The sequence below is a fragment of the Petaurus breviceps genome, unplaced genomic scaffold (assembly GCF_028583685.1).
Source record: "Petaurus breviceps papuanus isolate PSGF00001 unplaced genomic scaffold, PetGlider_PUasm1.0 220, whole genome shotgun sequence".
Classification (NCBI taxonomy): domain Eukaryota; kingdom Metazoa; phylum Chordata; class Mammalia; order Diprotodontia; family Petauridae; genus Petaurus; species Petaurus breviceps.
The window spans coordinates 9,459,429-9,484,449 of NW_027185876.1; the positions used below are offsets into that span (position 1 = coordinate 9,459,429).

At 36.9% G+C, this 25,021-nt stretch overlaps 1 protein-coding gene and 1 long non-coding RNA gene across 10 annotated transcripts in view; one reads left to right on the forward strand and one right to left on the reverse strand.

Moving 5' to 3' along the window:
* The window catches only part of LOC138166186 (uncharacterized), a 6,791-nt gene extending 2,007 nt beyond the window's left edge, over positions 1-4,784 (forward strand). The window contains exon 2 of the long non-coding RNA XR_011169563.1: positions 3,758-4,784. This is a non-coding gene — a long non-coding RNA (uncharacterized lncRNA). The remainder of the gene's footprint in view (positions 1-3,757) is intronic.
* The window catches only part of ADGRL2 (adhesion G protein-coupled receptor L2), a 372,405-nt gene that overhangs the window by 236,823 nt on the left and 110,561 nt on the right, over positions 1-25,021 (reverse strand). Inside the window, exon 3 of one of the 9 annotated variants that reach the window (XM_069094615.1) lies at positions 11,611-11,730. The exons of the other annotated variants lie outside the window; for them this stretch is intronic. The gene's annotated coding sequence lies outside the window, so the exon portion shown is untranslated. The remainder of the gene's footprint in view (positions 1-11,610; positions 11,731-25,021) is intronic. 9 annotated transcript variants of the gene reach the window in all.

Consider the following 25,021-nt stretch of genomic DNA (forward strand, 5'->3'; position numbering starts at 1 on the left):
ATATATATATATATATGTATGTATGTATGTATATATACACACACATATATGTTATTAAAACTCTATCCCTTTGGGTACAGCCAGCCTTCATGCTTGAGAAATCATTTCAAACTGCAATATGTTTAGCAGTTATTTTCAACTTTAACTTATAGTGTGTATTTGGTACACACACACCAAACACCAAAATTCTAAATTATCTACAGTGCTTTACAGATAGTAGGTGCTTCACAGATGTTTGGTGAGTGAAATTTCATATAACCTGTCACAGTGCCAAATATTTACAGCACTAAGTTGAATGTTATCTCTACTTTGTCATTCCTAGGTTTGTACCTAAAAGTGAACAGAACATGAACTTAGTACAAAGCTTACTTTGAAGGTTGATAAGCATAATGAAATTTTTATGTAGTATTTCACCAAGCTAAATGAGCAGCTTTTAGGATCTGATTTCTTTCCACTTCGTGTGTTAATGTTCTAACTAAGAATTTTCACCATTACAGCCACATGAAAAACCCCCAGCATCTGGGCTTTGTGCTAAGCTTGCTTCTATTTGGGGTTCCTTAGCCTTAGAAGACATAATTAAGATGGTATGAATGCTACATGTAACGTAGACAGAAAAAAAACAACCCACTTATTCAGCATTGGTAGCTTTAAATCTCACAGTAATATGTGTAGCTTTTGATAGACAGTACGTGCAATATCTATGACAATGAAATAAGCCATCTCTATGAACAGTGATACTTAGAGTAGTCGGAAATAAGTGGCCTTTGAAAGAGTTTTAGTGCAATAAGACTTAAAATGTAAAAGCAATAAGAAAGGAATTTGCACACATGTATGCAAATGATCTATTTGTACCTTCCTTCTTGATTCACAAAAACTCACCATAGAGTTCATAAATGTACCTAATCCTACATACCTTTGGGACATAACAACTTGTGCTGGAGTTTTTGTTCAGTGGTCATAGTAGGTAGTCAAATCCAGTTTCTCTCCCAGACCAGGCCATAGGTGATTTTTCTATTTACGTTTCTTAGAAAGAGAATGTGAGATAATGCAGTCTAAATTTCACAGGTCTCCTCTTTTTTTTTTTTTTTTATTCTCTAATGACTCATATGCACTGATTCACTCTCCAATGTGCTTTTAAAGACAGTACATTCCAAAAGGAGGAAGGCTGTGGGATAGACAGAAGGACTTAGTAGTACAGGAGATGACAAATATTTGGCTAAATAGAAAGCTACTTAACCTGATTGAGTAGAATATCTATTTAGTAAGAAATTGAGTTATTTCACTGATGATGGAGTTCAAGTGATTCAGTAGGGATTTTTGTTTGTCTTATTTTTTTCTAAGATTAAGCCTAGAAAAGTGTTTGTTAGTGGGATGGGGCTGGAGTACTGTTTTCTTGCTATTTTCCCCTTTTGGATACCACTATATTAAATAGTAAATGAGCATTTTCATTCCTTTCCAACATACACAATAATGAACACTTCCATTTGTTTGTAGAGAGAGGATGATAGAAACAATTTTTTCAGCTGCATTAATCTAGTAAAACTAAACTGTAGACCCCTAACAGCATTAAAAGGGGACACTTAAATAATATAGCATGTAGAATAGGACCACAAGTTCAGAAAATGCAGCTTGCCTGACACCTCATTTATTTCTCTTAATACAGGTATTGGGGGAAAAATAAGAGCCATCAATAAAATGAGAGGTATACTAATGTCTGCAGCTGTTAGCAAGTTAGGAAGATTTTAAATCTGCAGCATGCATTCACTACTCTCCAATCAATTTTAATGACTTGATCTATAATATTATTTAAGTAATGGTAAAGTCATTGACTTATTCATAATACTTGCTAATTGTTTTTAAAAATAAATTCTACATATGACTAAGGAAACACCCATTTCCATTTGTTTTATGTTAAATCAACATCTAACCACTCACGGTGATTTCATTCAAAGAAAACAGAAGGAACTCATTAGCTATGTGGTTAGAGAGATTGATGGGCTTCAAACATTTTAACCATGGATGTTTTTTCCAACTGTAGAAGCGCATGTTTTTAATTTAAGTGACTTCAAGAAACTGAGGATAATTTCATCCAATGGGCCTGTTTCTGATGCAGAAATTTCTGCCAATTTTAAAATTTGTGTAATATCTAAGTACCTTTGTCTAAAGGGAGGTAGCTTATGTCCATGTCAAAATCAATAGGTGAAGCAAAGGCAGTGTTTTTTTGTAATTTAAATTATAGGATCTGAAGTGGAACGAAAATGGACACAGTTAATAAATATTCTGGATAGTGTGAAGTTAATAACAGAACAGAACACAAGGTAGTTACATCTTCCTTCCAGATCTCTCTTTACTCCTTTTGGCAAATTGGGAGATAGCTAGGCAATGCAAGTGTGGTTTCATGGGGGTATAGGTGTGCACGTGCACATTTCCCACATGGATTCATGTGTTTGCATGTGCAGAATATTTTTAAGGGGGAAGGAGAATATTGTTAAATTGGTGCTACTGCTGCTATAGGGACCCATCAGTGAGGAAAATGTGTATACATTGTGGATAGTATTTTTTTTTTGCCTATGTTGAGGGATAAGTGAGAATTTAAAAATGAAACCCTAAACCATGCGAAGCTCAGTTTCAAGTTCAGAAATAGAAATGAAATTAGCCAATTTTCATCTAAAACTTAGCTCTTCATGCTTACTCATGATTATTTTGAGATATTTGCTGCAAGTAAGGGAAAGATTTTGCAATGTGTATTCTGCAGTTCTGGGCCAGTTGAGAAATTAGATTTGAACTCTGAGCTTAACTAGAACTGAATGAAAGATCCCAGTTTTGCTTTGCATTTCAGCCTCGCCATGTAGGTTCAGATGAAACCAAAATTCATTTTCCAGGAGAGCAGAAACATATGAAAACATTTGTCAAAGCCAACAAGTTTTGTCCAATTTCTTAACTATCTCTCTCTGTTCAGAACAAATCTTACCCAGGATGGTCACAGAAATCTAGCCTTGTGCAAAATATAAAGATGCAACCTCCAAAATAATGTAAACACTTAAAAAATTAAAAACAATATTGATATGAGTTTCATATACTATACTTAATAGATTTTCTAGTTGCTTATGGTTGCCAGAGACATTAACTAGCATTTTTTAGCACCCAGATAATCTGAATGAAATACACCTAGGGCAAACATCATGAAAATAGTCTTCAAATTAACTTCATAATTTGTGATGTGATAATAATACAAGAAATAATTAAGACTCGCTTTGAACTTGAGGGGAGGAGGGGAAGTGATTATTATAGAGGGATCTAAACTGCTCAAGGAACATGTGATAAATTTTTGCCCCCTCAAAATTTCGGTGTCTTGGGACAAGACTCCCGTACCATTTACTCTATGTATTTTGTTTATTCCTAGTTATTTTGCACATTGTCTTCTCAGTTAGACTGTGAGCTTCTTGAGTGTAGGGAATATATTTTTGCCTTTCTTCCTGCTCTCTGTGCTTAGCACAAGGCCTGGGCCCTTAGGAAGCTCTTAATGAGTGCTCCTTGACTGACCTTAGTACTATTGTAGTTACAATTCTGGTAATTGCATACGTAACTAAATGCTCACAGTTTTACAACTGAAGAAAGTTTTTGTCATTATTTAGCCTTTCACATTCTGTTAAAAGTCCAACTTTGTATCATACCTGTCTATTTTTGCCTGTATGTGCTCACAGACATGCACCCATTAGACTACTAAAGTCATTGTACTTTTATTTTATTTCCATAGAATTTAGAGATGGAAGTTCAGAGACCATCTGTTCCAATCCCCTCGTTTTTTCCTGGGAAGACAGAGACCCAGAGACGTTCGAAGACTTGCCCAATGGCCAGCAATACAGCTGTGATCTGAGCTGGATTTCCCTGACTCTAAACACGGGTTTCTTTTTACTCTGCCACGACCACTGCTGGCTGCCTTCTTACTGGTTCTGAAACAAAAGCTACTCATTAGTCAATGAACCTAGCAAGAGCCATGAAACCATATCCTCCAAAGCCTATAATCTGTGTACATCGCTCTTATTGTCCTGTTAATCTTTAGGTCTGTGAGGAGGGTATTAGACCCTGACCAATTCCAGTTCCAGATCTTATAGATCCCATTATATCATTCTTCTGTCAAAACAGAAGATGCATTTCTAAAGATAATCTTAACTCTTTTTGACCCATAGGAGCCACCTATTAAAGGAACACTAGGTGGCGCAGTGGACAGAGCACTGGACCTAGAGTCAGGAAGACTAATCTTCAAGTTCAAATCTGGTCTCCAGACACTCACTAGCTCTGTGACCCTGGACAAGTCATTTAACCCTGTTTGCCTCAGTTCCTTATCTGTAAAATGAACTGGAAAAGGAGATGGCAAACCACTCCAGTATCTCTGCCAAGAAAACCCCAAATGGGGTCATTCGTGAGTCGGACATAACTGAACAACAGTAACATTGATCACGTATTAGTTGTGCCAAAAAGGGGTAATATTCAATATTCAAGGACTCTGGGGCTCTATTTCAGTAATGATTTGTTATTCATTAAAAAAAAACATATGTAATCGAATGTATTGTCAAGTATATTGATCACAGATTTGCTGTCCCTCCCTTTTAATGCATAATGACCTTGGTATTTTGGGAAAGGCTCTGGTCTTATTACTGGCATGATCATGCTTTTCTAAAGTCATTGAAATAATCCTTCTAAATCTTACCCTATATTTCTATAATGAAAAAAGGTTAACTGGTTCTGTGAAAATTAATAAAGAATCTCCACTTTCTGGGATAGCACTTTGTAATAAGGGTTCTGATGTGTTAGTTGATGAATCCATCAATCAATAAGCATTCAGCACCTTCCATGTTCCAGTCATCAAGGATACAAAACCAAAAAAAGGAAATAATCCCTCCTTGAAGGAGTTGACACTCTACTAGAAACAAACTATAAGTCATCATCCTTAAAGGGACTAAATAACAGTTTATCATATAGCAAGAGTTGGATTTTTGATTCATCTAAGGTATCTATTTGAATACCCATCTCTGATTTCACTTCATAATTCATAGATGGTAAATATTGCTCAATATTTCTATAAGCATTAGGAAACAAAATTAGAAGGCAAATATGCATTAAATTATAGAAAATTCATTATAGATGCAAGTAGATGGCACTTTCTAATATTTCTACATGAAATTTCATTAGTTTTAAGTTACTTGCTTGACAATAGTAAACTGTCCATTAATATTATAAACTCCTCAAATGGAAGGATTATTTTGTCTTTGTGTTTTATCTGTAGTGCCTTGTACATAGTTGAGTTAAATAAATATCAAATGAGTGAATGTATTAAGGGTCTTGGACTAGATGAGACCCTTCTAGGTTCCAGAAGTCTAAAATTCTATGATAAAAAATACTCTAGCATTTTGTTCATTGGGAAGTTTGGTTTTAGCAAAATATCTACAAAGTGTATACATATATTATGTGTGTGTACAGATAAATGCACGCATATCCAAATATATAAACTTATCTTGAAGTAACTGCTCAGAGGCCTCTAGTACCCATTATGATTCTGCTTGATGTTTTTTGTCCTGGCTTTTTATCCCCATTTCACTGTTATTCCAGTGGTGTCAGAGAGGGTGACAAAGGTGTATTACGTAAGTTTTAGTAAAAAAAAAATGACATGTAGAAGCTGGATTGGCAACTACCTAAGATACTACCTTCCAAATACAGATATCAGAGAATATCTCCCTCTTTGAAAGCTTCATCTCGAATTTTGTTACTTATTAAAGCTTTTTACATTGTACACTTAAAAGACAAGAAAGCATAAGTCAATAAGGTCTTTGGCTAGCAGATGACATAACTGCCAAACAGTACTGAACACACTGTAAATCATTAATACGGAATAGCTTTAGTTTAGTTTGGGATGTAGACCGGGAAACTCATAAAAATGTATCTTCCATCTCAGAGGAGCACTCAAGTGAAATTGGGAATGATGAGATTTTGTTGAAATATTCAATAGGAAACTGGGATATTTAGAGAGGATGCAACATTTTCAGTTAAAACAAACAAACAAACTGGAAACCCACAAGAGATTGAGAAGTCATTCCTATACAGTGACACTCTAGAATCACTACCAGAATAACCACAGGCTTTGAGATGTTTTTCCAGTAATGTTGACAAGTTGCACTGAGTCATCCACACTCTTAACCAGTTCCCCTTGTGACCAACAACATTCATTTGTAAAGTCACCAGTGAGAGTTAAGAGTGCAGATTTTAACTCTCCTCTCAATAAACCTAACTGGCCCTTATAGGGAATTTAATTCCTGACATTTACCTCATTAATACTATCTTCTAATTGAACGAGCTAACAACTCAAAAAGAAGTTACCTATTTCTAAATGTTCAGACAACAAAGAAATATGTTAATGGAAAAAAAACATTAGTTACTTAAAAGTGCATACTCAGTTTCTGATTGATAATCAGAATGCAAAATGGAAAAAATTAAAAAGCAGGGACGGTTAGGTGGCGCAGTGAATCGAACACAGGTCCTGGAGTCAGGAGGACCTGAGTTCAAATCCGGCCTCAGACACTTAACACAAACACACACACACACACACAACTAGCCCTGTGACCTTGGGCAAGTCACTTAAACCCTAATTGCCCTCCAAAAAGCAAAAAAAAAAAAAATTAAAAAGCATAAAACACTACTTCACATAGTTCTGCCATAAGTCTAATATGAAAAGAACAAAAAGGCATGCTAAAATAAAATCTGATATTTAGAATCATAACAGTAAATTAGATACAAAGACAAATATTAACTACAAAACAGAAATATTCAAGAAACCTAAGTAAAGATATTATCTCCAATTCAGTTTCTAAAAGGATTTCTTATTCATGAATTGGGAAAAAAAACTTTCAAGTAGTCATATAAAACTGGGAGGGATGAAAAATCAAACACTTATTTTGTCATTTTATATGGTTATTGTTCTTTGTCTCCTGGCCCACCAGGAAAAAATCGAGATTCAAATCTGTTATGCACAGGTGTGAGTTTGCGATGATAATGCTAGCCTGTTTGCTTAAAGTATATTTTGCTAAGCAGAGAGAAATCCTACATGGGCAAGAAGTAGGTGTACCCTGGCACAGATCTCTTGGAAAAAAAAAAACATGTTTAGACAGAGTTTACCAACATCTTTGAGGATGCAGTCCTACAATACCTTATGGCCAAGCAAGTCTATCTTTTTTCTCAATTTTCCAGTTAATGAAAGTAGTGTTTAAATACTCTCTAGTTAGATTATTAACTTCTACAAAACAGAAACAGATGTGTGTCTTAGTATGCCATTAAATTTATGATTTACATAGTACCCTTACATGCAGCTGAGCAGAGGCCAATGATTCTAATTTGCTTTAGATTTACAATAACCTGATCTGGTTTTTGTAAGTACTGAAACACTTTAAACAAAATTAGAAAGCAGTTGTGCTTTCTGTGATTAAAGATGCAATTCCCTTTGGGGTAATGAGAAAAGTTAGAACATGTTTCTTCCTTTATGGATGTTTCTATTATAAACACGAGTGCTATACATTATATATTTTTGTTACTATGATTTCCTTGTTTTTAATTATAAAATAAACCAATTGAATTTCACTGGAGTCTCAAATTGAAACTATGCCAAAACTTAGCAAAAGAATGCATACTGAGCTTCATAAAAAGCCTTAAAATTCTTCCCAGGGTCTTAAGGTCTTGTTATATAAATACCGGTTCCTCATAATTTTCTAAGAGCAAAACATCTTTCTGATTAAGAGCCATGCACCATAAAGATGAACTTGAGAGCTGAATATATATATGTTGCTAAGCTTAGCAAACTACAGAGATATATAAAAGTTTACAGAATTAATACTTACTGGATTCACATAAATTTAGAATAAAAAATGGTCTTTGTTTTATCTCATTACACAAATTATACAATTCAAACAATCACAGTACTGTTGTAGAAAATCTGCTTTTATATTAATCAGGCCATTTCTGCCAGACCAACCCCTAAAAATCAAATTTCTCAAACTGAAGTTACTTTATAACCCCCTGTATTTTTCCTCCCCCAAAAAAATATTAATAAAAGCCAGGGAATGTTGGACACTTTGGCCAGTTAAAAAAATGGCATATCTGTGATATAATAAGTATGGACAAAAGTATTCATTCTTAAAAGGTTTAATCCCGCAAAAGCACTCTTAGCCTTAGAATTTTTGCAATGTCATAGAAAATGTTTCTTTTTTTTAAAATAGCAAGATTCCATTGATCTCTTTAAAAGAATATGTTAAGTCGCTTAAATAATTTATTTGGATGAATAATTTATATTCTACAAAACACATATATACATGTATGGATATGTTAATACATCTAAACATGTGAGTACATATACATATATGCATGTGTGTTAATTTCCCATATATAGATATTCAGTCATAATGTCACTCAAGCAAGAAAAACTCCAATTCCAAGCACATTGTCCTCTACTCCACCGTTCTCACTTAGTATTTGCAGCTGACGTTTTATTTGATCACCCACTGTTTTGAAGAGGACTCCTGGTAGAGGACCATTTGTGCTACATTTGGCACACCAGGGTGATTTAATGCCAAAAAGACTTTCGGAGCCCAGATTCCTCTCATCTTTTCTTAATTTTGCATCTTTTACAAATTTTGCAAGCAAATAGATAAGATGATGAGGCCAATCAGTTACTCAGCCTTCATCATATGCCTACTTTGTACTATTCACTGCATGAATTACTACAGTAAAAGCGTAAAAATAGTCCCTCCCCTAGGGAACATACCATCTCTGAAGGACAAAGGAAAAACACATATGGAAAATGCATAAGAACACATAAAATAAATACAAACAAATAACCAAACTAATTTAGCTCCATAAGAGCTGGATAGTTCCATAAAATATGCTTGGTCTGCAGAAATGCAGAAAATTCAGCAATTAACGCTCCATGCTATGACTTCACACCATTTTCTTTTTCATAGCTTTAAAAAAAAATCGTTTTACTATCTGAGTTGGTCTAGGGCAGTGATTCATACATAAACTCAGATGTAAACTAACTGGGGTTTGAGAAGATAATACAAAATGTCCTTTTCTATTCTCCTCCACTTGTCCCTACATACCCAGCACATATACCTGAACACACATACAGAAGAAGAGTAACCATGGCACCATCTAGTTCCATCACAGTTTCCAGCTCTCTTAACCCTTATCCCCTGTGTTGAAATTGGAAGGAAGGAAGATCAGGGTGCTGAAAAATAACCAGGTGTCTTTTGTGGAAGAATCCTGGAATCTCAGAGTTAGAAGGCACCTCAGAGGCCATTTCATCTACCCTTTCTTTCCTGAAGCACATGTACATGGAGTATGACATGCATGGCAAGCAGGTCATCCAGCCTTCTTTCAGTAACCTGTTACAAGATTTGGGGGATTTGCTTTTTCATAAAGCACCATGTTTCATTTGGGAGGAGTTCTCATTTTTAAGAGTCCTCCACTATCCTGAGTTCAAATTCATTTATTTCATTCAACAAACATTTATTAAGCACCTACTATGTACCAGGCACTGTGCTACTCATGAGTCTCATTCATAGGATCTGAAGGCACAAGGGACCTTCTTCTCCACCCACCTTGTTTCATCAATGAAGAAAGAGGCTCAAACAACTTTGCCCAAGATCATACCAAGAGCAAAGGACGGGGGCAACTAGGTGGCACAGTGAATAGAGCACTGGCCGTGGAGTCAGGAGGACCTGAGTTCAAATCCAGCTTCAGACACTTAACATAAAACTAGCCATGTGACCTTGGGCAAGTCACTTAACCCCGATTGCCCTCCAAAAAAAGGCAAAAAAAAATTTTAAATTTTTAAAAATTAAAAAAAAAAGAGTAAAGGACAGAAGCAAGATTCAAACCTAAGTCTTTGAACTCCAAAATGACCACTCTTTGTACTACAACATGTGGCCTTTTATGGAGAAGAGAATACTTCTACTCCTCCTTCAAATATCTGAAGATAGTCTCCATACCCCCACTAAGTCTTCAACCTAGACTACATATGATCAGTTCTTTTAGAATGTTATCCAGTCTGATTGCTTAGCCCCCTAACCATCCTGTCTACCTTCCTCTAGACACAGTTCAACTTGTCAACTCCTTCCTAAAATGGGGTGCTGATAAATGAATGCGAGATAGGCAGAAGAGAGTTCAGACACTATAATTCTGTTAATACAGACTATAATCACATTGGCTATTTGGTTGCTATATCACATCATTAATTTATCTTGAATAACCTCCCCTTCTCTGAGTACTCACCCCCAAATGAACTCCCCATTAGCTTCATCTCCCCCAAAATAAATCAATAAAATGTAATTTGACTCAATCAAGAAATCAACTGATCAACAACAACAATAATAGCATTTCTCTACTGGTTTAATGTTTGCAAAACACTTTACAAATATATTATGGTATAAATATCTCAACTAGTTCAGAACAACCCTGCAAAGTAGGTGCTGTTACTATCCTAATTTTAGAGATAAGAAACAAAGGTAGATAGACATTAAAAGTGACTTGCCCAGGGTCACACAGCTATAGTAAGTAATTCCTAAATTGGGATTTGAATCCAGGTTTTCTTAATTTCCAAGTCTGTGGAAGTGCTTTGCTCACCAAGCTCCCTAGTTGACTCTGAAGGGAGGGATGTGCATTTTCTCAACTCTTCTCTAGGGCCAAGCTTGTTCATTATAATTACACAATGTTTGATTTCATTTGGGGGATGGGGGAGGGTGGAGGGCTCTTTTGCGGGAGATGATCCTTTCATTTTCATTGTTAGTGTCCTGTATACTATTTTCCTGGTTTTGTTTACTTCACTATGCATCAGTTAACTTGTCTTCCTTTGTTTCTCTGAATTCTTCAGTCATCATTTCTAATGGTTTTGTGGTTATCTTTTAGAACCTAATCTTAATATTTGTCATTTTAAACTATATTAAATCTTACGTTATCAGATTCATCCCATTATTTTAGCCTATCTTGATCATTTTGGATCCCAATTTTCTCATCCATTGTATTAGCCATCCCTTCCAGCTTCATATTTTCTCCAAACCTAGTAAGAATGACATCAACTATAAATGTGTTGAATAAAATGAAGTAAATGAAATTCATACAAAACTTTAATGGAGACCTTACTCCAATTTGATAGCAATCCACGAATCAACTACATAGGCCAGCCTAGGGGCACAGTGGGTAGAGCACTAAACCTGTTAAAGCATTCTATAAATGCTAGCTATCATTATTCCTATTTTTATTATTGCCCTTTAACCAATTCTCCATAAACTTAACCATGTTGTCACTGTGCTCACATTTCACCATTTGAATATCATGAAAGACCTCATGAAATGCTTTGCTGAAATACAAGTATTCTCTATCCATAACATTTGCCTGATCTACTCAATTAGCTATTTTAACAATGTCAAGAGAACTAGAGGGAGCTACCAAGAGTAAGTCCCTTAGCATGTTGAGTGGATCTCTGTGGAGGACTTAAGAAAGGACAAGGGCAAAAGTCGTCTAGGGCAGGGAAGAGGTATAGTCTGCATCACTGGAGGGAGTACTCACATTGATGAGATCACAGATCCATCATGGTATTGAAATGCCAGATCAATTTCCCCTTTGCTCTTTCTCTCTTTCCACTTTTGTTCCCTCACTCTTCATAAACAGACACATATCTCCCCCAACCTACAAAAGCAAAACAAAGCCTTCTTAAGAATCTCAAGCTCTCCTCCTTGCGTCTCGTCCACTTCCTCACTACATACTATTCTCCACCCTTTTGCAATCTAATTTCCATCTATTACCTTAGTGAAGCAAAAGTAACCAGCTCGTGGCTGACCTATCCTAAATCTCTGTAGAATTTGACATTGAGAATCACAAAGACCTTAACTTGCAAGTAGATATCAGGGCATCCATGAGCTTGGTTTGGACAAAAAAAAGTTTTTTTCACTAACCTCAAACTGAATTTAGCATTTCCTTCAATTAATGGATATGCACAACACACCACAGTAGTGCTAAGCTTTACCAGACTGCCAAAGGAGCCCATGACACACACACACACACAATGATACACCTTGTTCTCCATCATGCCCTCATTCTGTGTAACCCGTCCTTCCTTGGCTTCAGTACCACTATACTCCTCTCATTTCTCCCTCCTCTATTCTTCCTTTCTTCCTTTCTCCTTAATGAAGGCATTCTCTTCTCTCCCTCTCTCCCTTAATCATCTCATCGATTGATTCATCCTTAATAATGACTCCCAAGTGTTTATCTCTGACCCAACCTCTTTCCTATGCTTCAAAACAACTTTTTCTCCTCCCTATGGGACATCTATCTCCACCTGGATGCCCTGATGGCACATCAAACTTAACTTGTCCCAAATTGAACTTATATCTCCCACTAAAATTGTTCATTCCACAGGAGTTCATTTCACCAACATTCTTCTAGTCACTCATATTCAAAAACTCAATGCCATCTTCAGGTTTTTTTCCCCATCTCCCATACTTGCAACATTCAATTAGTTGTTTATTAATATCTTTTACAACTCCCCTCTCCATTTCATTCCCACCCTTGCCCCCCCAATTTAGAACCCCATCTCCATTTGTGCTTGGTGCTTGGGATACAAAACTAAAAATATGTTTACATATCACAAAACACATAAACGTATTTTCCTGTCAATTAAGTACAGCATTCTGGATATAACAACTTTTCTTAAATAATTTAAGATTGATTTTGTAATACTTTGGAATCATTAACATGAACATCACATTTATTAGAGAAGCAGCATAGTGTAGTGGCAATGATGCTGGACTTAGAATGAGGAGAATTAGATTGAAATCTCAGTGCTGCCATTTGTAGGTTATGTAAACGGTTGTGAGTGTTAAAATATTGACAACAATAATCACCACAACAAACTGACATTCATCTAGAGTGTTAAGGTTTACAAAGTACTTTGCAATTTCCTTTAACAACCCATATGATAAGTACCATGGGTATTATTGTACAGATGAGGAAACGAAAAGTCAGCGGTTATTTGTGGTCAGCTGCTCCAGATCACGGCCTCCATGTTGGAAGAGGATCTGAAGACATCATCTTCATCACTCCAAGTTCAGCACGCTACCCACCATATCTTATGAGATGAGTTGTAACCTTTCTGAGCCTCAGTTTCCTTATTTGTAAAATGAGTATAATCCCACTTGTACTACCCATCTCATGAGGTTGTTGTAAGGCCAGTATTTTGTCCTTTTAGGGCTACATGAATGCATGCTATTAATAAAATTCTCAGGGCATGAGATAATAAACAAAGATAAGTAGAGAGGGTATGGGAGAGTCAATTAAATAATAATACTTTAGATTTCTATAGTGTTCAAGAATTGTCAGAGAACTTTCATATAGTATTTTAATGCTGCACAGGGACTTCAACACCATCTTCTCCAGCCCCTTCATTTTACAGAAGAGGAAATTATTGCCTAGAGAGGTTACATGATTGGCCTAAGCATGGTGAATTAATATGGCCCCTTTGGGCCCCTAGGAACCAAGAAGCATGGCTGTCTTCTCCCTCTCCTCACCATTCTTTTCCTACATTCTGACCCTAGGGGCTTTATAAAAGGGGAGAAGTCTCTGGGCACAAAGGGGAAGGAATCAGCCTAACCACTTTACTTTCCACTAACTTAGGGAATTGGGGCATTAAGATTAAAATTTTAAATATGGTTACTGTGAAAGACAGAGTCAGAACTGATGAATGCCTGTCTCTCTCATGCTGGGCCTTGGTCACTTAAAGAAATCCATCCCTCCTCCCAATTTTTTTTCTCCCTTTATACTGTGAATAGAATAAAATTCCATTATATGAATCAATTGGGTGGTGGGATTGAATTGGCAATGAGGAACAAATCCTAACTCCTCATTTGCAATGAATCATGTGCTTGACTGAATGAAAAGGCAGAACCAATGAGCAGCCTTCCTGATTCATAAAAACTGACTAGAAGAGCCTCATGGGTGATTAGACAATGATATGTTATTCTTGGAACTTCCAAGTGTGGCTGAGGGCTTAGTCTCCTTCCTAACCTCACCCATGGGAAGAGAGTGGTCAGGCATCTCTCCCCCAATGCCTCAGTGACCAAGGAGAACAAAGAAGGGAATCTCCACTTTGGTCACCATGTTGCTTGCCTCAATACACTCCCTTTCTCTCTGGCTCTCTTGACTCACCTACATGGAAATATACAGATATGGTACCACCTAATATGGCCGTGTTCTAGCTCACGAGGGGGACAACACACGCAAGGAGTCAAGCTTGTTTGAAGAAATATAGCAACAAAACAAGTGCCTTGTAAACTTCTCAAAAAAGCTGCTCTTAAAAACACTTAGTTAAACAAACGATTAAGGAGCCCTAATATTGAGGAAAACAAACAGAAATGAACAACTGTACACAAACCCTTTTGAACTAAGTAACTAAAGCTTTTTTTCATCAACAGCAGCTATTGGTGAATGGGTCTGGTCAATGATTTTTAATGGAGGGACGATCTATTTTATCTGAATCAAGAGAAAAATGGTTTCCAACAGTGTTTTAAACAAAACAAAACAAAACTTGTTCTGGTACAACATTTGGTTTTAGGCAATTATCTTTAATTACCATTAATAATATTTATATTTAGTCAGGAATAGTTCATTTTTCCCTTTAAATATGCGATTTTAAAAGGTTTGTCATATCCTTTAGAATGATTTCTAGTTAGTATTCAGGAGGAAAAACTTTTCCTGGGAAACACATCTCTAAATTTATAAAATATGCCTCTAGAATATGGTTTCTTTGCCTTTTTTTGAGTCATGGGGCCCTTTGGCAGTCTGATGAAGCCAATGGACTCCTCAGAATAATGTTTTTAAATGTGTAAAATAACATACATAGGCTCACAAAGGAAACCAAAGGTCAGTGAAAATTAATATGTATACTTCTTCTCATCCAGATTCATAGACTCCCTGAAATCTAGCCACAGACCACAGGTTAAAATCTCCTGCTCCAGAAAAATACTCAGTTATTAATTCATTCTTATGTGGCTTTGTACTATTATCATGGACCCTGCTAAATCTCACTGCTTTTTTCCTTATACATATAAATATAAATGAGTATTATACCTCCACAAAAGTACTCATATGAATCCTCATCTTGGCATGGAGGTAACTTCAGAAGCTTTTTGGTCATGATAATAATAATAATAATAAATAATAACAAAGTCTGCTAAAACTTTTACTTAGAGTCAGAGGTATCTCATTTAATCTTCACAAAAACCATGCGAGGTAGGTGCTATTAGCATTCCCATTTTACAGATGGATTAACTGAGGCTGACAGAAGTTAAATGATTTGCTTCAAGCCACATACCTAGGTTAGTGTGTGGGGCAGGATTTGAACTCAGGTTATCCTGACTTGATGTCTAACACTCTAACTACCATGTACCTCTCTACCTTGTCATGTTAGTAGAGTACTTTGCTGTGTTATTAATTACTATCTACATTAAAGATGAGTCTAACCAGAGTAGGAAAGAATCACTAATCAATCAAAGCATTTATTAAGGGCCCACCATGTTCCAGCTACTGTGTGTGAAACAGAAACAAAAAATAAACCAGACCCTGCCCTGTAAGCTTCTCTCAGAGGGGATATAGTCCCAACAAATGAGAAGGTCCAAATGATGTAAAAGGTAACTATGATATAATTTGGGGGGGGAGAAGAAGCAAGCACCAGGCACCTTGGGGGGAAAGGCCTCCCGGAGAAGGGAGTTCTAGAGCTTGAGAGGCAAAGGAGAGAGAGATCTTAGGAAGGAGGACATGGGCAAAGTCATGGAGATAGGAGATAGAACATGGGAGCAATCCCAAGAAGACTGGTTTGGGCAGCAGTGTGAGTGGAGGGAAGTAATGTACTTATAATAAGCCTGGAAAAGCCAATTGGATCCAGGTTCTCAAAGGCTTTACACACCAAACAGAGGAGGTTGTATTTTACCCCTGAGCTAATTAAGGAGCTGCTGGACCTTATTGAATAAGCAAAGGAGTGACATAATCAGACCCATGACTTAGGAATATCACTTGTGCAGCTATGTGGAAGATGGACTGGTTTGTTACCAATTTGTCCCAGCATGAGGAACTTTTTGGATGTGGCATCAAAGTTCATTGGTTGAAGAAATAGCCAGTAACTTACTGAACAAAGGGCATGTGAGAGTTGAGGGGAAAAGGAGGAGAGGAGATGAGGAAAGAGAGAGACAGACAAATGGAGAGAGATGAAGAGAACGAGTAAAAGAGAGAAAGAGTGAAAAAGAGAGAGAATGAATGAAAGAAACAGAGACTGAGAGAATGCATGAAAGAGAGAAATGAGTAGGAAAAGAGAATGAGAAAATCGGTAAAAAAAAAAAAAGAGACAGAGAGGAGACAGAAAGAGAATGAGTGAAAGAGAGAATGAAGGAGACAGAGCAAGAGAAAGATTGAGAGAGAGAGAAAGAGAGAGAGAGACAAAGAGAGAGAGACTGAACTTTGAGGCAGCAGACACTTGGATTTTAATCCTGCCTTTGGACTTATCAGTTATGTGACCACAGGCAAGCCATTTAACCTTTTTGAGGTTCTGTTTCCTTATCAGTAAACTTTGGATAATAACATCTACTGAGTACATCTCACAGGATTGTTGTGAGGATCAAATTATATAATGCATATGAACTGCTTTGCAAACCTTCAAGTGCTGTATGAATATCAGTTATTGCTCACATACACAGAGGAAATTTGGAACTAACTTGATCTTGTTGGCTTCTGTATTTACTGTATTTCTGAATACAAAGCTACCAGCATGTTACCTTATTACATAAATGCCCCAAATCAACATTATACATAAAAGTCGTATCCTTTAACAGAGGCAGATTTCATTTAGTGATTATAGAAGAAAAAACCTTCCATTTTAAAGGAAATCATTACTGTAAAATAATTGTCACATATAATCTAGAAATTCATGTTATGATATGATAGGAATCATAAAATCAAAGGATGGTATTTAGAGCTGGTAAGGACCTTGGAGATTATGTAGTCCCATCACTTCTTCTTACTAATGGGGAAACTGAGGCCCAGAAAGGTTGGTAAACTTGTTCAAGGTCACAAACATTCCTAACGGTGACATTTTTTATTCTTGTCTGTGCATTGAGCAGAGCTGTTCTGAAGTATAAAAACATAAGCTTCTACAAATGCATATTAAGATGTATATTTCTTAAAAAAAAAAAAAAACCTTTCTCCTTCCTGCTCCCTCTCCTCCCAGATTAAAGTGAAAGTGATGTGACAGATGACTCAGATAAATTAGACTTTTATCTGATTAATTTAGGTTAATTAACTTACTCTGGGTCTATCCTGCAATGTTCGAATCTATTTTCCAATAACCCTTTCAATTCTGCCAGAACACATACTTTACATTGTGAAACAGGCTTTCGTGGTATTTAATAAGCATTTAATAAGCAAAGCCATACCCAGGCTCCAATAATTTGCTCTCAACTCTTGCTAAAAATAAGCAATTTTGTGTAGTCAAGCCTTTGGCAAACACCATCTGAAATCACTTTGCCCTGGCTTTTTTGAAATATCACCAACCCTAAAGTACTTGACACTTCCTTTAAAGAAATCTCAGAACTTTTATTTGTGAAAAATATAGATTGCAACAAAAGCTCTGCCTCTCCTTGCTAATTAGTCCCCTTACCGTAAGAAAAAAAAATAATAATAAAGTTCATGGATTTCTCCCTCCCCCCCACCAAGTAGAAGAAAGGGTAAATTCACTTGACCAAGAAAAAGGCATAAGCTTGATATCTGATAGGTTCAACTCTCTAAAAAGAATAAACAGGGACTTCTTAAAAAACTCCAGTATCTGTACCAGTTTAAAGTTAAAAGTTTTGATTATGTTCTATTTCTACCTTATGGTATTCATAGGAAAATAGCTTCTATCACTGAATTTTTATCAATTCTGGTTGAAATTCTGAGATGCTTTAAATATTTTTATATTTACTCAAATCTTTTATGAATTTACATTTATTACCTGTATATTTATTTATATTTGTTAAATACATTTAAATATACATGGTCTCTATCCTAATCTACACACATAACTGAACATATATATGTGTGTATTATTATGTGTGTGTGTGTGTATCTGGGATGAAGAGAAATATCATGGCACAGTGTATAAAAAGCTGCCCAAGAAGGCCTGTGTTCAAGTTTCACCTCTAATACATATGGCTGTGTCACCCTGGGCAATTTTCTAAACCACTCAGTACTCAAGGTAAACCACTAATAAACTATATAAGTAACCAAGAAGATGCTGATCTGCAATGATAGAGATAGTTTCTTTACCTAGGAGTTTTTTGTGTCATTAAATTCATGTTTTGTCCCTATCCCAAACCGCAATTCAAAACAAACATGATCTCTTAGTTAAATTCAAGCTGTATAATTTGGTCTTCCTATTTTTAAAAAATGTCCTAGAGAGTAGATGCGATTTAACACCATAGACTCTGGGGCAGCTAGGTGGCGCAGTGAATAGGGCACTGGCCCTGGAGTCAGGAGGACCTGAGTTCAAATTCGGCCTCAGACACTTAAAACTTACTGGCCTGCGACCTTGGGCAAGTCACTGAACCCCAATTGTCCTGTCTTCTCCCCTCCAAAAAACAAAACAAAAACAAAAACAAAACACCATAGACCCTTAGAGCTAGGTCTAGTTAGCCCCTTTGACTTCTTAAGGAGTTACCATACTCTCCACAGCGCCTGGAAAGTCCTTCCTCCTCACCTCTGACACAGAATCCTTCTCTTCATTTAAGATGAAGCCACCTGGGGCAGCTAGGTGATACAGTGAATAGAGCACCGGCCCTAGAGTCAGGAGGATCTGAGTTCAAATCAGGTCTCAGATACTTGACATGTACTGGCTGTGTGACCTTGGGCATGTCACTTAACCCCAATAGCTTTCCCTTCCCCCTCCAAAAAAAAAAAAAGATGAAACAATCAACACCCCCAAACCGTTGACACTTCCTTTAAACAACTGGTAGACTTCTATTTATGAAAAATATATATTGCTACAAAAGATCCAACTCTCCTTTGCTAATTACTTTACCTTAAGAAAAAATAGTCTATGTATTGCCCCTTTCCACCATTTCTTCATTTAATATGAAACCAAAGCATGACCTTGTACATGAAGCCTTCCCTGATTCTCCCCAACTGTTAGTGCCCTGCTTTCCAAATGACATTGAATTTTCAATTGTTTTTCTTCTCCTTGTATATATTCTGTATATACTTATATATGTCCTTGTGGTCTTATCCATCAGAACCTAAGTTGCTTGCAAATGGAGATTGCTTCACTTTTTTTGTACTTGTGTCCCCAGCACCTGGAATACAACCAGGCACATAAAGGCACTTCATAAATACCCAGTGTTCGATTGATGGAATGATTGATCAATTGGGCAGAAATAGGGACTTTAGAGTAATTTTAGAGGAAGATAAGTGACTGCAATGAAAATAAGAAGAATTCCTAGGGTTTAAGGAAGCCTTGGAAAACACTCAAACTTTGGTCGTAGGAGGAGAGAGGGAGAGAGAGAGACAGAGACAGAGAGAGAGACACAGAGAGAGAGAGAGACAGAGACAGAGAGAGAGACAGAGAGATAGAGAGAGAGAGACAGAGACAGAGAAAGACAGAGAGACAGAGACAGAGGGAGAGAGGAGAGAAAGAGACAGAGACAGAGGCAGAGACACAGAGAGACAGAGAGAGAGACAGAGAAAGACAGAGACACAGACAGAGACAGAGGGAGAGAGGAGAGAGAAGAGGAGAGAAAGAGTAACAGAGACAGAGAAGAGGAGAAAAAGAGAGGAGAGAGAGAGAGAGAGAGAGAGAGAGAGAGAGAAAGAGAGAGAAAGAGAGAGAGAGAGAGAGAGAGACAGCAAGAAGACTTCAAATTGCATGTAGGAAACATATTAGGGGAACCAAGAGTAAGCAAGGTCAAGACACCAAAGGAGAAGGGAGAATCAAGAAGAAAGGTAATAGACAAGGACATCCAATGATTTAGAAAGGTCAAGTAGAATAAGAGCTGACAAAAAATATTATTAGATTTGACCCCCAAACACTGCCCCTATATTTTACAAGTTAATTCTCTTCCCACCCACAAACCCCCCTGCCCTGGCTAATTTATCAGCTTCCTCGACCTCTCTGACCTGGACCTTTACTCCATTGAAGGTACATACAGGGATGGTCATGCTCTTAATCTTACAATAATCCATCACCAGCACTTAGCACACTGCCTAGCACATAAATATAAATGCCAGTGGACTGACTAGTTCATGAGTGATCAACCCCCACAATCCATAATTCTGAATTTTCTGTATCTGATCATAATCTCCTGATCATCCAGTGCTACCTACTTCACATTCCTAAAGCCATTTTCTGTCTAATCATTCCTCTCCTCCTTATCTTCCCCCTGCTTTCTCTTCACCTTCTGTCCTTTAAGACGCACTACCCTTTAACAAACCAGTTTAAATTGACACTCTCCTTGAAACTTCAATCCCTTGTTCCCTAGTCCCTTCACTGTTCTTCCATTTCCAGACCTCCATCCAATTTCTCTGACCTTGCTCAGGTGCTAACTGGGTCTACTCTCAATTGGTTATGCAATCTCATCAGGGTCCTTTTACTCCTCCATGAAGGACTTTCTATCAAACCACCCATAGCAAACCTTCCCTTCTCAAGCCACCTCCCCTTCCTTCTCAGGAGCAGAGCCACCTGTTCCACCAAAATCCCACACTTCATATCACCTCAATGTCATCACCCATCTGCTCCTTGTTTGCTCCAATCATGGGGCATCAATTGGATCTTCTCATCATTGCCAACCCCTCTCTTTGTGTCCCTGATCCGACCCCGTTTCATCCCCTCCACAATCTTCTCTCTCCTTAATTTTCAACCTCTTCTTATCCAACCTCCTACTCTGCTGTTTACAAACATGTATCAACCCCTTCTATTTACACCCAACAGCTGCAGTATAGGTCCTCATCACTTCTTGCCCTAACTATTAAAATAACTTCTTAATTAGTTCCCTGCTTCCAGTTTCTTTTACAATCCATTTTCCATACAGGCATTAAATTCATTTTCTAAAGCACAGGTTTGATCATGTCCTTCTGCTAAGAAGTTTCCATGGCTCCCCATTGCCTTTAGGACAAAAAGCAAACCACTGTGTCATTTAAAAGCTTTTACATAGTGCCTCCAACCTGCCGGAGTCTCCACATTCCACCTGACACATGATTGCTGTCATACAAACTGGCCAACTCACTGTTCTCTAGACACAACTTATCATTTCCCACCTCCATGCTGCTCTGGATCTGATCCCCGGTTCAAATGTTTCCTCCTTCAAAAGGTCTTTCCCAATAACCCACACCTTTAAATCACTGTGCTCTGAGGCAGCATAGTGGACAGAATCCAAATCAGGAAGACCCGAGTTTGAATCCTGCTTCAGACACAACCATCTGTCTGTCATCCCAGGGCAAGCCTCAACCTCTCTCAGTCTCAGTGTTCTCATCTATAAAATGGGTGATCATGAAACCTCCCCCTCAGGATTGCTATGAGGATCAAATGAGAATATACGTAAATTGTAGCACTTTGCAAATCTTAAAGCATTATATAAATAATTTAGTTTGCATATACTGTGATTTTATTTATCTGTATACATGTCATATTCCCCTAATAGAATATAAACTCCTTAAAGATAATAACTAATTCACCTTTTAATTTATATACCCAGTGTCTGAAACACTTAAAAAAAAAAAGGTATGACAGGGGTGGCTAGGTGGAGCAGTGAATAGAGTACTGGCCCTGGAGTCAGGAGGACCTGAGTTCAAATTTAGCCTCAGACATTTAACACTTACTAGCCATGTGACCTTGGGCAAGTCACTTAACCCCAATTGCCCTGCCTCCCCCCCTCCAAAAAAAAAAGGCAAAAAAAAGTATGACAGTTGACAGATTTAATTGAGAGAATAGTTTCACTCCAATTATTAGGAAAAGAAGCTAACTCTGCAGTAGGTGGGGAGGAATTAGAAAGACTGAAAGCAGGCTATTTCTAAAAGTTCATCCATGAAAGTTTTGTATTATAGAATCAGCACTTCAGGTGCCCCTCAGGAGAGATCATTTGGGCATAATTAAGGAGAGAAAGTTAACATAGCCCCTAGTACTTGTAAGATCGGTTGCTGGACAAGGAGGGGAAAAGGGGATGTGAGGGTTGGAAAGGGCAGCTAGAACTATTTCTTGGATTTTTCTGTCTTTTATAAAGAGGGAGAGGAAAGCCCAAATATTCAGGAATGACTATTGAGAGATACCCTCAAAAGCATTGTAGATTTTTGATCCAACATCCATTCAAATCTCACCATTCTGATGAGTATTTGATATTCTTATAATGTTATGTACCCTTTTTCAAAATGATATCCAAAAGTAAACATATTATACTCTGCAGAGAATATGAGATTCTGCCTCTGTATGAGATTACCACTAAGATTTTTTTTTATTTTCATAATTTTATCTTTCTCTTCAATTCTACTTGCTAGCTTTAGCCTACAAGCAAATTTGCCTTTTCATTGTCCTTTTCAAATGAAATGTTATCGTAGAGTGTCTGATCCTTCAAGGCCCAGCTCAGATGCCACATCCTACATGAGAGTCACTTCTGAGTCTCTGAAAAGCATTGTCTCCAAAAGACCTGAGTTCAAATCTAGTCCCAGACACTGACTAGCTGTGTGACCCTGGGCAAGTCACTTAACCTCTATCTGCCTCAGATTCCTCAGCTATAAAATGAGGATCATAATAACACTTACTTCTATGGTTATTTTGAAAATCAAATTAGATAATATTTGTAAAGTGCTTAGTACAAGTAGTACGTACTTCATAAATGAATATTCCCTTCCCCCTATTTAAATGAGTTTTTATTGTTTTAATTAATTTCCCCTATCTGTAAAATGGGAATATAATAGCACCTACCTCACAGGCATTTTGAGGTTCAAATGAGATGACAATATAAAGCATTTTGCATCGAGTCTAACACATAGTAAGCACTATATATATATATATATATATGTATTCCTAAATGAATTAAGATATGTAAAGCAATTTGCAAATGTTAAAGCACTATATAAATGTTAGTTTCATCTTCATCATCATTATTAAGTCATTATATGGTGCAGTGAATGGAATGCTGGACTTGAAGTCAGGAAGACCTGAATTCAAATAGAGCTTCAGACAAGTCAAGTAACCTCAGCCTGCCACTGTTTCCTGTGCTATAAAATGGGGATAATAATGGTACCTACCACACAGAATTGTTAGGAGAATCAAATGAGATAATATCTGTAAAGCACTTAGTATGGTGCATAGTACCTAGTAGGTGCTTAATAAATGTTCCCTTCCTCCATCGTTATGGTTACTATTGTTTCATATACATTTTATGTTATTTCTGTCTGTGTTATCTCCCCCAAGTCCCTTATCCTGCCAGTAAAATGTTAGCTTCTTTTGGGTAAGAGCAGTTTTGTCTTTGCATTTCTAGCTCTCAGCAGAATGCCTAGCACACAGTAGGAGCTTCATAAACATTGGTCGAATCGAATCTTTTTTTTTAACTCTAGTTGATATACTTTGTAGTATTTTTGTTTCTACTTAGCTAGACTATTCTAATTTAAATACCAAGACTGTGTCATACTTTTAAAACCTAACATAGCAGGAAAAAAGGTATTTTATGTTTCATCAAAATCTAAGTTAAAAGTTAAAAATTTTCCTTTCCATCACTGTTGACCACTGCTGACTCAATTTCATTTGAACAAATGAAGAAAACAAGTATCTTGACCTTGTAAGCTAGGTAATGCATTTCAGTCTCAAATCAGTGATGCCTTTTTGTTTAATAATTGTGATTTACATAGTCGAATCTTCAACACATGGCTAGAAATAGTTACAGAAGCCAACTTGGCACCATGCCTAGTGATGTTAGGATGCTAGACAAAATGGGTCAGCCACTCATCAAGAAAGCCATCCTGTCCTTAACAAAGAAGTGACTACACAAGATAACATATTCAACAAACTGCTGGAAAAGCAGGAACTTTTCTGTTATCAGGATAATCTAGTGGTGATAATCAGTGCACAGAGTGAACTCCCTCTTGTAAAAAGCCCATCAATTGTTTTTGCTAATTAAGATGAATATTATTCCTGTGAAATGAACCAAAAAGTTGTATGAAACCCCAAGTCCCCAAAGAGATCTATAATCTACAAGAATAATTGCATGGAGTTTTAATTGAAGGAAAAATAGAGGACTCTGTTTATCTTTTCTTTAAAAAAAAAAGGGGGGGGGAACAGTAATCACTCTGCTGTGTTATTAACCATTCTTTTACATGACTGTCATCTGACCTAAAAATTGACATGCAGTAGATGGAAAACATTTATGGAATTAAATTTTAAAAGTAAATGACAAAATGGGCTATGGGTTTAGTGAAATCCAGTACGTAATTTTTGTCATTAATTTGTTAAAGTAACAAATCATTTATTAACATATACAGGGAAAAGATTTTTTTTTGATTGAAGGCTAGATGTTGTGACTATTCATAGTAATGTGCATTTAATCTTTATTCATTAAGCACAGCCAGAGTTGAGAATGAGCAGGGGAGTCTATTCTGTTAATGCGTAGATTAATTACACTGAGTGATTTGCTTTGCTTCCGACTTCTAGCATTTTATCACTATTCTTTGAGAAAATCTAACAATGGGGAGGAGAGTCACAATTTAAAAGTTTGATTTCAATAGATTCCACATTTTCAACAAACATTCGTTAAGTTCCTACTACGTACCAGAACTCTAGGGCTACGAAGACAAAAAAAAACACGGAAAAGAAAAACTGTCCCCCAAACTCACAAAACTTGAAGTTTACTGGAGGGGAAGGGTCTATGGCATTCACTCAAATAGAGAAATATGAAACTAATACAGAGAGAGAGAGAGA